At 35.1% G+C, this 12173-nt stretch overlaps 1 protein-coding gene across 1 annotated transcript in view; it reads left to right on the forward strand.

The window, feature by feature from the left end:
- Window positions 1-12173, forward strand: part of LOC145267657 (thrombospondin type-1 domain-containing protein 4-like) — a 118493-nt gene that overhangs the window by 23253 nt on the left and 83067 nt on the right. The window lies entirely within an intron of this gene.

Below are 12173 nucleotides of genomic sequence, written 5' to 3' on the forward strand. Positions count from 1 at the left end.
CGTCATGAATTCGACAGATTCAAGGAAGGCCTAAGACCATATTACTCAATCATCGTACACCCAACACATTCAAGAAAGTCACTGCGTTATGCATTTCAGAATCGAACAGCTGATCACTTTATTTATCTTGTAATAAAATCAGTGAAAGATTTGGTAAAGAAATTATCTTTCTTTTTACACGTTTCATGCCATTGTTTGCTGCGAGACTGTTAGTGTTTACGGAAAAGTAAAAAAGAATATATATTTAAATATATATATTTATGAGTTAAGGGAAACGGATGTTTTTCAGGAAAGCAAAACTGCGAATATTTCAACAAAAATTTTATGATGTACATAAAAACATTTACTAAGCACATTCTAAAGATGTTCTAAAATCATCCGTTTGCCGTGACTCACCCTGTATGCATATATATATATATATATATATATATATATATATATATATATATAATTAGTTATTTTTGGAAAAAAAAATCCAGCAGAGTGCTCAATTCTGAGGAAAATAAGAGCGTGTTTATATATTTTTTTTCTTTACAGAAAGTTTTTAGACAAGACAAGTAATTGGTACCGTCGATTTCAAACCCGATAATTAGAACCCATATCACGCTCTCGTCAGCTAATACTCATCTCATACTCAGATGAGTATTTTGGCTGACGAGAGCTTGCTATAGTTATCTAAAACGGTCCTAATTATCGGGTTTGAAACCGACGGTATCAATAACTTGTCTCATCTAAAAACTTTCTGTAAACAAAAAATAATATATATATATATATATATATATATATATATCTTCAAATCGGTGTTCTTTCCAGTTTCCTCTACTGTTGATATGCATGCTTTTATTAATCTGCCAATAACACTTCCTGTCACTACTCAAGAAATATAAAGATTATCAGCTTATACACAGCTTGGTATCACGTGGAGATTTTCCACCATAGGTTTTCATTTGGTGGGATAGAGCTGGATGATGCATTTTTGCTGGTAGCCCCTCCTAGCCACGTGTGTGCAGATTTCTGGGCGAATATGTAATATCCACAAACTCATCTCGACTGATCATCAATTGAAGTTGCGTGTGATAGAAGAGGAGTTTATTCATCATTTTGAACAAACATTTTTTATCAGGAAACTCAAATTCAAAGTAGGTGCGTCGTCATAGCGTCTTTTGCAATTGTTTCAATGCGTTTCTGCATTAATGTGTGACAATGGATGAAACATGGATCTACCACTTAATTTCGAAGTCAAATTGGCAGGAAGCTAAGTAGACTTAGGCAGGTGAAAGACGCCCAAAGCAACCGAAGATGCAAACATTTTGAAATACGCAAGATATTTTGTTAATATATTACTAGGGCTATGACAAGAGAATGTGCTTTTCATTATTTTGTCTCTTGATTATATATCAGTTAATATCTTATATGGTTTTAGATAGAGTGATGTGGTTCTCGGTTTATTAACTGTTTCTAACTGTGTCGGATATATACTCGAGAGTCAAAACAATGATAAGAATATTCTCTTGTCATAGCCATATATATAACGTCGAGAAAGGAAGAACCATCAATAGAGAATATCATATAAAACGATTAATGGAATGGGCGCAAATGAAGAAAGTGGTTATCTTTGGTTATCTTTAAGCAAGCTAATGCCCCGTGGTAAAAAGTTGTTGCGATAACGCAAACAAAATCATTTGCAAAGATTATTAAAAGAAGTGGAGAGTACTGGATATCTGAGGAAACTTGTTGTCACCCAGTCAATCAGAAACTACATGAGTTTCACTTCGATTCCTCATCCACCGTATTTTCTAGATCTAGCTTCCAGCGATTACTTGCTGCTTGTAGATTTAAAGAAATGCAAAAGTAACAAGAGATTTGGCTACAATGAAAAATTGATATTAGTCACCGTGGCGGATTTTGAGTCCAAATGAAACTATTTCTCACAAAAAAAGACAATGAATTGTTAAAGAAATATTGGAATCCGTGTGTTAGCATAAAAACAATTATATTAATGGATAAAGTCAATTGTTTTTGTTTGTTTGTTTGTTTTTTGTCTAAAATTTCGTTTATTAGTTATGCCAGGGATTTCAGTATATTACTTATCTTCCGTCTGCATGACATACAACAACAGCTGTAGCTATGGTTGGATGTCATGCAGATGAACAAAATGAGGGAGAGAGAGGGGAGACGAGGAAGACGTGAAACTACCGAGGAAAGGTGGGTCTACATATGGGGGTAAGTAGAATAATAACCACACGTTAATATATGCCCTTGTGGAAAATTACTGTTCTAGTATATATAATTAAAATTGATAGCATATCTAATAAGTAGATAAAAATATACAATTAGAACCTACTTTAAGTGATTAACGCTAGATTAACAAAATCAACAATAACAGAAACAACAACAATAACAACAATAAAAAAAAGGAAGGAACACCAGAAAGTAAATATGCAGGAAATCTGCTCCTCAAAAAGAATCAATAAAATTTTTTAAAATTTTAAATAATATAACAAAAATGGCTGATACCATAAAAATAGGTGTGAAGTGTCTAGAAAGATGGAAGGCACGAAGAAGGAAAACACTAGCCAGACTATAACTGGATGAATGCAAAGAATACTGAGACATTGAGGAGGTTAGTTGTCACTCAAATTCCATTGAAGACCAAGACAGATCAATGGTAAACAGTTATTGCGATACCGCAAACAAAATCATTTGCAAAGGTTATTGGAAGAGGCAGAGAGTACTGGATATCTGTGGAAACTTGTTGTCGCATAGACTCCTGGTTGTTGTCAGTGAATAATGGTCCATGTGAGAACTCCTAGCGATTACAAATAATAATTTTAGAAATTTAAAATATAAAATTGATGTTATCTTATTTCAATGTTTTACCAAAAAGGAAAACAACAAACCAAAATTTGATAAAAATTAAAAATTAATAGGTATATACTATTCAATAGGGTGAAAAATCAGTGACACTGAACGAAGAGGTGAACGAAAATAAATACTATCGAGTCTAAAACATCTTGGTAAATATGTGATATTTATTTTCAAGTAATTTGTTTATTTTTCCATAAATTTTTACATGTACGTTTCAGGAAATCTTTTCATTTATTGTTAATAGAATTCGGGCGTAAATAACTTCTGCTCATATAGAAAGAGGTTTGTGTTTACTATAAACTATTTTCGCAAATATTACGCAATAGTTAACTAAAGATGATCATCCCATAAGAAAACCGAAAAAAATAATAGGGAATTAATTAAAATGAATGTTTAAAAGAAAAATGTAAATTAGTTAAATCTTTTGCAGATGAATGCAATTCCACTACCCATATATAACAAAGTTGTATTTTCTTTTTAAATAAACAGAAAAAAGGCTCAATCTTTTTCTGTTATCAAAGTGTAGTATCTGTTCCTGCAGATGCCTTGACAGAGTACAAAATAGACTTCGTGGCTTAGTGGGGGATGCCCTTTTCTCTACCCTGCAACCTCTCTCCCACAGAAGAGACGTTGCGAGCCTATCCTTGTTTTATCGTTATTTTCATGGCAGGTGTTCGTCTGAACTCCAATCTCTGGTCCCCCCTCGCCAATCTTTCACGAAAAACACCCGTCTAGCTGAATCCACTGTGAAAAATTTCCCCCACTCTATATCTGTGCCAAAATCAAAACGCGGATTCCATGAACAAAGCTTCTTTCTTAAAACTGCACGCCTGTGGAACTCTGTTCCGTCTTCCTGCTTCCCACCTGACTACAAGTCCAACGTAAACAAATTCCTGATGAACCGCCCCCTTAATTAAACACTTCATCAAATCTCCACACTAACGTAATGTACTTGCAATAACCCTTATCCCTGAGTTGCTTACGGGCTTTGATAAGTGGTGATCACTGTGTAAAAAAAAATACTGCAATCAAAGTAATATGTGGAGGCAACCCCACATATCAGACCATTGCTCTTGAGCAATCAGTTTTGGACAATATAGGGAAAACTCTTCATACCAATTGTCCCTATCCAGTCCCCCTCGGGGGAACTGGTCCCTCTCCCCTCACTCTCCACATTAAAAATCGGCATTGTGCCTAATTTGCTCAATGGGGAAGCAAATAAGTTACTAAATAAACCGAAAAAAGGGGTTTTAATATGAATATCAATACAAAAAAAAAATGATAAGAATATATATATTTTCTCTAATTCAATGTTCATTTTCGCTTAAAGTAGTTTTATCAATTGTTTGTCTACTAATATATATATATATATATATATATATATATATATATATATATATATATATATATATATATATATAGAATCTATATAATCTATATATGTAGAGTCATCCATAAAGTAAATTCAACTATTTTTTAACCCAAAAAATTGAAGAGCTACGACGACGGAAGTGATACCATTAAAACGCGTAACCTTTCCTGTTCCAGAATTTATCTTTCTACATAGTCACCACCATTCTCAATTCACTTTTGCCAGCGATGATCGATGGCTGTACATGGGCATCCGGAACGCGCTTTGTCATACAATCGGGGTTCCAAAAGTTAACCTTCGTATTTTTAACTCAAAAAGTTAAAGAGCTGCGAAGACATAAGTAGTACCATGTTACGTCTCTGTGCCTGTTTTACAAGTATTTTAATGGAATGTGCTCTGATGAACTTGCACTTGTACCCCCTCGGCGTACATATCCCTGACAAACTAGCTTAGCAAAGCAATCACAACACTTCAATGTTGAGGTCCCTAAATGGCAGAAAGCTTTCTAATATAATAGTTTCTTCCTCTAAACAGCTGGATTTTTTTTTTTTTTTACATTTTCACCCCAAACAAGGCGCATTGCTATTTGGTGTAGGGGGCTACTATCAGGGGCAGCAACTACTGGGGCACTATGTTAGGATTTGGGCAGCAAGATGTCGGTTCACGTTGCACTTGAACTTCTGCATGTCAGTACAGTTAGGGAAGCAGGAACCTGGAATGGAATTCCAGAGTCTAGCGGTTCTGGGGAAGAAACTACTGGAGTAGAAAGATCTTTTACATTTAGGGATCTCTACTGTGTGAGGGTGGGATTTAGCTGCCTGTCGGGTTTGTCGAGGGTGTCTACGTCGTGGGGGCACACGTGTCTGCAGTTCGTCAGAGCATTCACCATTAAAATATTTGTAGAACAAGCAGAGGGATGCAACGTTTCGTCGATGGGACAGAGGCTGAAGCTTAGATGCCAGTTCAGGGCCTATAAGGTTGGCGACTCTTTTTTGAACCTTGTCTAGGAGCGAGAGACTAGTAGCAGATGCACCAGCCCAAATGTGACAACAATACTCCATACATGGGCGAATGGTGGCCTTATAGAGGTACAGGATACTTTCAGGTGTCAGTAGTTTTCTAGCACAGTAGAGAGAGCCTACCTTCTTCGCAGTGGCCCTGGCAATGTTTTCAATATAATTGTTCCAACTCATGTTTCCTGTGAACGTTAGGTCAAGCAGTTTGAAAGATTTGGAATTCCTTTCCTGCTACTTGCTTCCCTGACTACTGACTTGTAGAAATTTAAATGTAATGAAAACCAACATCTTGTTAATTCTTTCTAAACATGGTCCCAAATAGTAGTCTACTTATGTCCAAGTGTCGATATACCTGGTTAGGGCTTAGTATGAGTAAAAGAAAAACCTATATAGTTTCTGTACAAGTCCATTGTTCCTGATGTAGGTATATCAGTTTAGATTATAACATTTACTAATGGTCGATCAATGGTAATGACGATGTGTGAACCCCTCTTTATAAGAAAGATAACAGAAGTTCATTTTCTTTTAAGAATTCGTTTGCTTTATTCTCGTCAACATTAAAGTTTTGGCAATCTATTGTAATGACTAGGGCTACGACAACAGCATATTCTTTTCATTGTTTTGACTCTCGGGTGTGTATCCGTTAATATCTTATATGCTTTTATATAGAGTGATGTGGTTCTCGGTTGATTAACTATGTCTAGCTGTGTCGGATATATACTCAAGAGACAAAACAATGAAAAGAATATACTGTTATCATGGCAACTTTTAACTAACAATTAAGTAATAGATTAACCATATGGGCAAACTTTCCAGTAGTAGGAAAAGCCTTTATAACAACTGAATACCTTCTCTACTGGTATAAATTCTTTAAAATGACTTTCGTTTTCAGTGATGGGAAAACACCAGCCACCAACTGCTACACCCTAGTAAGCAAGCTGTTATCTTCTACTTTCTACACATTCAAACACTCGTTCAATAGTTGCACATACAACTTCATTACTAGGGCTAGGACAACAGAATATTCTTTTCATTGTTTTGACTCGAGTGTGCATCCGTTGATATCTTATATGCTTTTATATAGAGTGATGTGGTTCTCGGTTGATTTACTGTGTTTAACTGTGTCGGATATATTCTCGAGAGTAAAAACAATGAAAAGAATATGCTGTTGTCATAGCCCTACTCATTACAAAGTAAGGTATGGACATTCTTTTTTAATAATGGTAATTCATTTCATATAAATAAGATAATTCTATTGTTGGCATCGGTTATCCCTATACCTTTCTAGTTAGAATTATGACTAGAAAGGGTAGTTACAAGAGAAACCATGGGAATGTTGTCAAAATCCGAAGCGAAAGTGTTTCTATGGGGCGAGTTGGGTTCGAACTTGGCGCATCCAGGTCGTCAGTCCGTATCGTTAACCACTTAGCCATCGTTACCTTCTTTAGTAATGGTATCTGGCGGAAAGTGCTTCCTAAGCATTCTGCAAACATTTTAATAGTTTATTCTCATTTGTAAGCAAATCGCTTCGCACTAGATGACCCAGCTTGTCCTATGCCAATGTTTATGCATATCTGGGAATGAGAGCGGCTAAGTCATATTTTGTCAAAACAAAGAAACTTTTCTTTTCATTTGAAACAAACTTCACGCAAGGTTGAATTGTGTTTAGAAGGTTATTATCTTGTTATGAGATAACATTGTGTTCAATTCTGTGACAGCCAGATGGAATTTCGTGTCTCTGTAGTAGTTAATGGTCTTTTTTTCTCTTTTCGCGTAGTTCCTTTGATTCGTACCAAACCCAACTCACTTCTCTGCTTCTAAAGCGAGCCATACACCATCACCAATCCACCCTCTTGGTTGACAGTTGCCACAATCAATTATTGTCTTTTTTTTTCTAGATTCTAAAACTTAAAATGTTGACTTGTGGGTCAACAAAATGATGTCCCAATCTTTTATGGTTCAATCTGTTATATTTAAAACACTTTTCCGGACCATTTGATATAATGTTAAGAGTGTTCATTAATGAGCTGAGAGATCAGAGTTCAACTCTCAGTCGAGCCGTACCTAAGACTTAAAAAAAATGATATTTGAAGCCATCTTGCTAAAAACTCAGCATTATAAGGGGAAAATCAAGGGCAACCCCTGTTCCATCGCCGACATGTTACATTCCTACTTCTTTAATGGCACTTGTGTCCCCTTGATTTAAATACGCTCAACTAGACAAGCTGCAAAACCCCACCTCTATCCTGTAGAGATCTTGAGATGCCGGAAAGCCTTCTACTTAAATAGTTTTCCCATGAATAGTTAAACTTTAGAATCCCCTCCCGGGTCCCTGCTTCCCTAGGTGTACTGATGTGCAGAAGTTCATGATTAATGTGAACAGACATTTCGCTGCTCAACTCCTTACATAGTATCTTTGTCGAATTTGTCCCAAATAGTAGTGTCTAACATCCAAGTGGCACTGTGTCTTGTTTGGGGTGGAATAACATTAAAAAATGAGCCTTCAGGTCGCCTTCGACTATTGTCGGCAACTTAGCTTCATTGTTTTTTCACAATTTATTTTCTTTACTAAATGGTGATTTCTTTTCTTACATCCTTCATCTCAACCCATAACCAAAATGTTTTCTTTTAACATTAGTTAGAGATATTTGACAGTCGAGTTTTATTGAAAATTGTAAGACAATCATAGATTGGTGATTTCCTCCTTGTACCTTTGGATGCTGTGTTGAGTGACCAAAAGTATCTTGGCGAACTCAGGAATCTTTCTATCAAGCTTGGGAATCTTTCTATCGAGCTTGGGAATCTTTCTGTCGAATTCAGGAATCTTTTTGTCGAACTCAGGAATCTTTCTGTTAAACTCAAGAATATGCAAAGAATTTTGAATGGAACTGATTATTTAATTCACGAGTGTAACACGCTCTCATTCCGTCAGCCATGGCCGGATAGAAGTCTTAATTAATTTGCCACTGCATCGTCGCACTGAGGATTGAACCTTGATCCTCCATAAGAGTTTCACTTAGAATTGAATTGTACATGGTACTTTATTAGTTATATTGCGAACTGATATTGACTGCTGTGATATGTGAAAGATGTTTTGAAAAACAAATAGATTTTTTTGGAGATTCGTAACTCAAGTGTTGTTTCAGGTTGTTTGTTCATACTTTTCCTACTTTTTTTTCGCCATTCCGCTTCTTTTTTTTTTTTTTTTTTTTGCATTGCTATCATCCTTCATAATAACCATATACAATAACAACATTAATCAAAACTGCGAACACATATGAATGGCTATCTCTCTCTCTCTCGCTCTCTCTCTCTCTCACACACACACACACACACGCACGCACACACACACTTAATCTCTCTCTCTCTCTCTCTCTCTCTCTCTATCTATCTATCTATCTATCTCGTTCTCTCTCTCTTTATCTATCTTAATAAACGTTTATTAACCTAGGTTTAGCTTTATAATTGATAAACAAAGAGATATGCATTTAGAGAGATAACGACAAAATATTTTTTAAAACAGTGCTTATCCGCTTTTACGCTCACGCTCTCTCTTTCTTTCTCTCTTTCTTTCTCTCTTTCTTTCTCTTAACAATTTTTTACTCAGCTTTAGTATAATAAAAGATGTACCAAATGTAGCGATCTTGCTTGAAATGAACGCTATTTCATAGAATTTATTCCTTCGCAAATAATGCCAACTTTTTCCTTTTAAGTGCCTGTCCTCAAACACAAATAAACCAACTGTTAAAATACTTAATTGTAGTCCAAACATGAGTTCATATGAGTTAATCTTGCCAGAAGCTGTCTGTCTGCCTGTCTGTCGTCTGTCTGTCTCTCTCTCTCTCTCTCTCTCTCTCTCTGTCTGTCTCTCTCTCTCTCTCTCATAATTATGCGTATAAAAGAATTAGCAAAGGAAGAAAAAAAAAACACTTCTATAAACAACAACTGATACATCTATTTATGTTACTTATAACAGGCATGTCAAACTAAGAGTTCCACGAGGACAACAAGAGTTTGTGTTGTCAGAAGGACCGCACTTTCACAATTATAACTGAATTCGTTTAGTAAAAATTGATGCAGAATTTGTGTAGTCATATTTTTGCGAACTGTTATCCGCATCTTCATAGTTGTTGTTTCATCACGTTTCAGCTAACTCATCCTCTGGCCTTCTTCGGGCGGTGAAACAACAACAACTATTAAGGTGGGATAACAGTCCACAAAAAAAAAAAATGAATACACAAATTATGAAGCCACATTTCAAAAAAAGATAAATAAAAATAATATATAATGATGCAAAATTGATTTTTTTTTTTTTTTAATTTAGAAACATGCAAGTTTGGATCTATTCAAGAATACAAATACAAACATACATCCTATCATTTGGATTCTTCGGACTACAGTATCTTGTCGAACTCGGGTATGTTTCGGTTGAACTCGGGAATTTGGACGGAATTTCGAACGAAACTCATCATTTACTTCACGGGGTTAGCATGCTCTCGTTCTGTCAGCCATAACTAGATAGAAGTAAATCGCAATTGCATTTTTCGGTCGCCCGCACTGAGAATTGAACCTTACACCTTCGAGTTAGACAGAAACACTCACGAGTTCGACAAGATACATCTGAAGAATGTCGGAGGTTACATCGACCGAAATGTTGTGAAAATAACACTGAAGATGCGAACGGTAGTCCGAAGAATCCAAATAATACGAATAACCAATCCTCATCTCAAAAGTTTAGAAACGTAACAGACGTACATGTTGTTTAAAAAAAAAAGTATCGAAAAAAATAACATTTACTAGCGGTCCACCCGGCGTTGCCCGGTCGTAAAATGCGCATAAATATATAATGCAGATTCATTATTTGCTCGGTCGTAAAATGTGCTTAAAAATGATATTTTAATTTTTCCAGATTTCATTTGCCCAGTCGAAATTTTTATAAATAAGATTGTATTCTTCACCATCCCGGGAAAGGGGCGCGCGGCTTTGCCCGGTCGTAAAATATGCTTAAATAGTATATTTTAATTGGTCCAGATTTCGAATATACTATTATAGAATCGTGATTTCAAAAGTAAAAAAAAAAAAAAAAAATTGGATGCTATTAGCTAGAATCGAAACCAAAAGCAAAACTGTTGCTTTCAAAGCTGGTGACGTTACCACTGTACCAACGTTACACACATATGAACTGATTAAAAATAAACTAAGATGAATGCACAAAATGTATAACGATTTTTTTCAATTTTGATCCATTTTTGAAGCGTTAAAATTTTTTTAACCGGCTAAATACCTATAAAAGAACGGTCTATAAAAAATCCAATCATTTGACGTTCTTAACGCTGCTCTGCGACTTTTAGTTTCGGTGGAGATAAAGTTTGAAAATATGGAGACACACAGACAGACATATAGTCTGTATATATAAGACTAGTTTGGGCCGGCGGCTTTGCCCTGGCTTAAAATACGCTAAAATATGATATTTTAATTTTTTCTAGATTTCGTATATATTATTATAGAGTTGTGATTTCAAAAGTAAAAAAAAAAAAGTATTGGAGTGCCATCAGCTATAATCGAAACTGTAACATAAAAAGCTGGTGACGTTACCACTGTACCAACGTGATACGCATATGACTTGATCAAATATTAAAGATTAAAAATAAACTAAGATAAATGTACAAAATGTATAACGATTTTTTTCCATTTTTACTCATTTTTTGACCCCTTAAAACTATTTGAACCGGCTAACACTCATAAAAGAACAAAAAAAAAATGTAAAAAAAATCCAATTATTTTATGCCCCTAGTGCCGCCCTGCAACTTTTAGTTTCGGAGTAGATAGAGGTCGACCATATGGAGACAGGTAGACAGACATATAACCTTTTATATATTAGATATTTCAATATAACGAAAATTTAAATTAATTGTTCAATTCTATCCGATTGCAACACCAACAAATCCAAACGCATGAATTTAAATAGTCTAATATATAAAAGGTTATATGTCTGTCTGTCTGTCCGTCTGTCTCCATATTTTCAAACTCTATCTCCTTCGAAACTAAAAGTCGAAGAGTGGCGTTAGGGACCTCGAGTGATTGGATTTTTACGGGCCGTTCTTTTATGGGTCTTTAGTTGGTTAAAATTGTTTTGAAGAGGTCAAAAATGGGTCAAAAGTGAAAAAATCGTTAAAAATCTTGTACAATCATCTTAGTTTATTTTTAATTCCTAATTTTTAACCGGTTTATATGTGGTGTCATGTTGGTACAGTGGTAAAATCACCAGCTTTGGATGTTTCTGTTTCGAATCTAGCTGACGGTACCTAAATGCGTTTTTTTTTTTTTTTTTTTTTTTTACACTTTTGAAATCACGAATCTATAATAATATATACAAAATATGGGTAAATTAAAATATCATATTTAAGCGTATTTTACGCCCGGGCAATTAATTAATCCAGAATTCGTATTTATTGTAAACAGTAATATCGTAATTATTAAACGTAACGTTAAGTTCCTTAAAAAAAAATGAAGTAAAAATACGAAAAGAAACTGCGATATGTGCGTACGAATATTATGTTTCTTTTCTAAACAGCTCAGTTCTTGTAAGTTAAAAAAAAAATGCTCAAGATGAGACCGAAATCAAAACCTAAAAAAGTGAGTCAAATGCGATAACTATTAGACCAGCTTGACACGACTTTAAAAAGTGTTTTCAAACCCGCTTATTCTTAACATAAGTAATCTGTCATGTGAACGATTCACGCATGAGCATTCGTGAAACAGTAGGCAAGCAGATAACAATGCGATGACTCACACCTTCCAATTTTTCTGTTGGGCCCCTTAGCAGTCCTTTTTTTCCGGATGAAAACCGATTAAAAAGTTTTTCACGGGTCTGAATACCCCATATACCAAATTTCAAGTTTGTAGATCAAAAGTTC

This window comes from Euprymna scolopes, chromosome 4, assembly GCF_053919585.1.
Source record: "Euprymna scolopes isolate OS-2025 chromosome 4, ASM5391958v1, whole genome shotgun sequence".
Taxonomy (NCBI): domain Eukaryota; kingdom Metazoa; phylum Mollusca; class Cephalopoda; order Sepiida; family Sepiolidae; genus Euprymna; species Euprymna scolopes.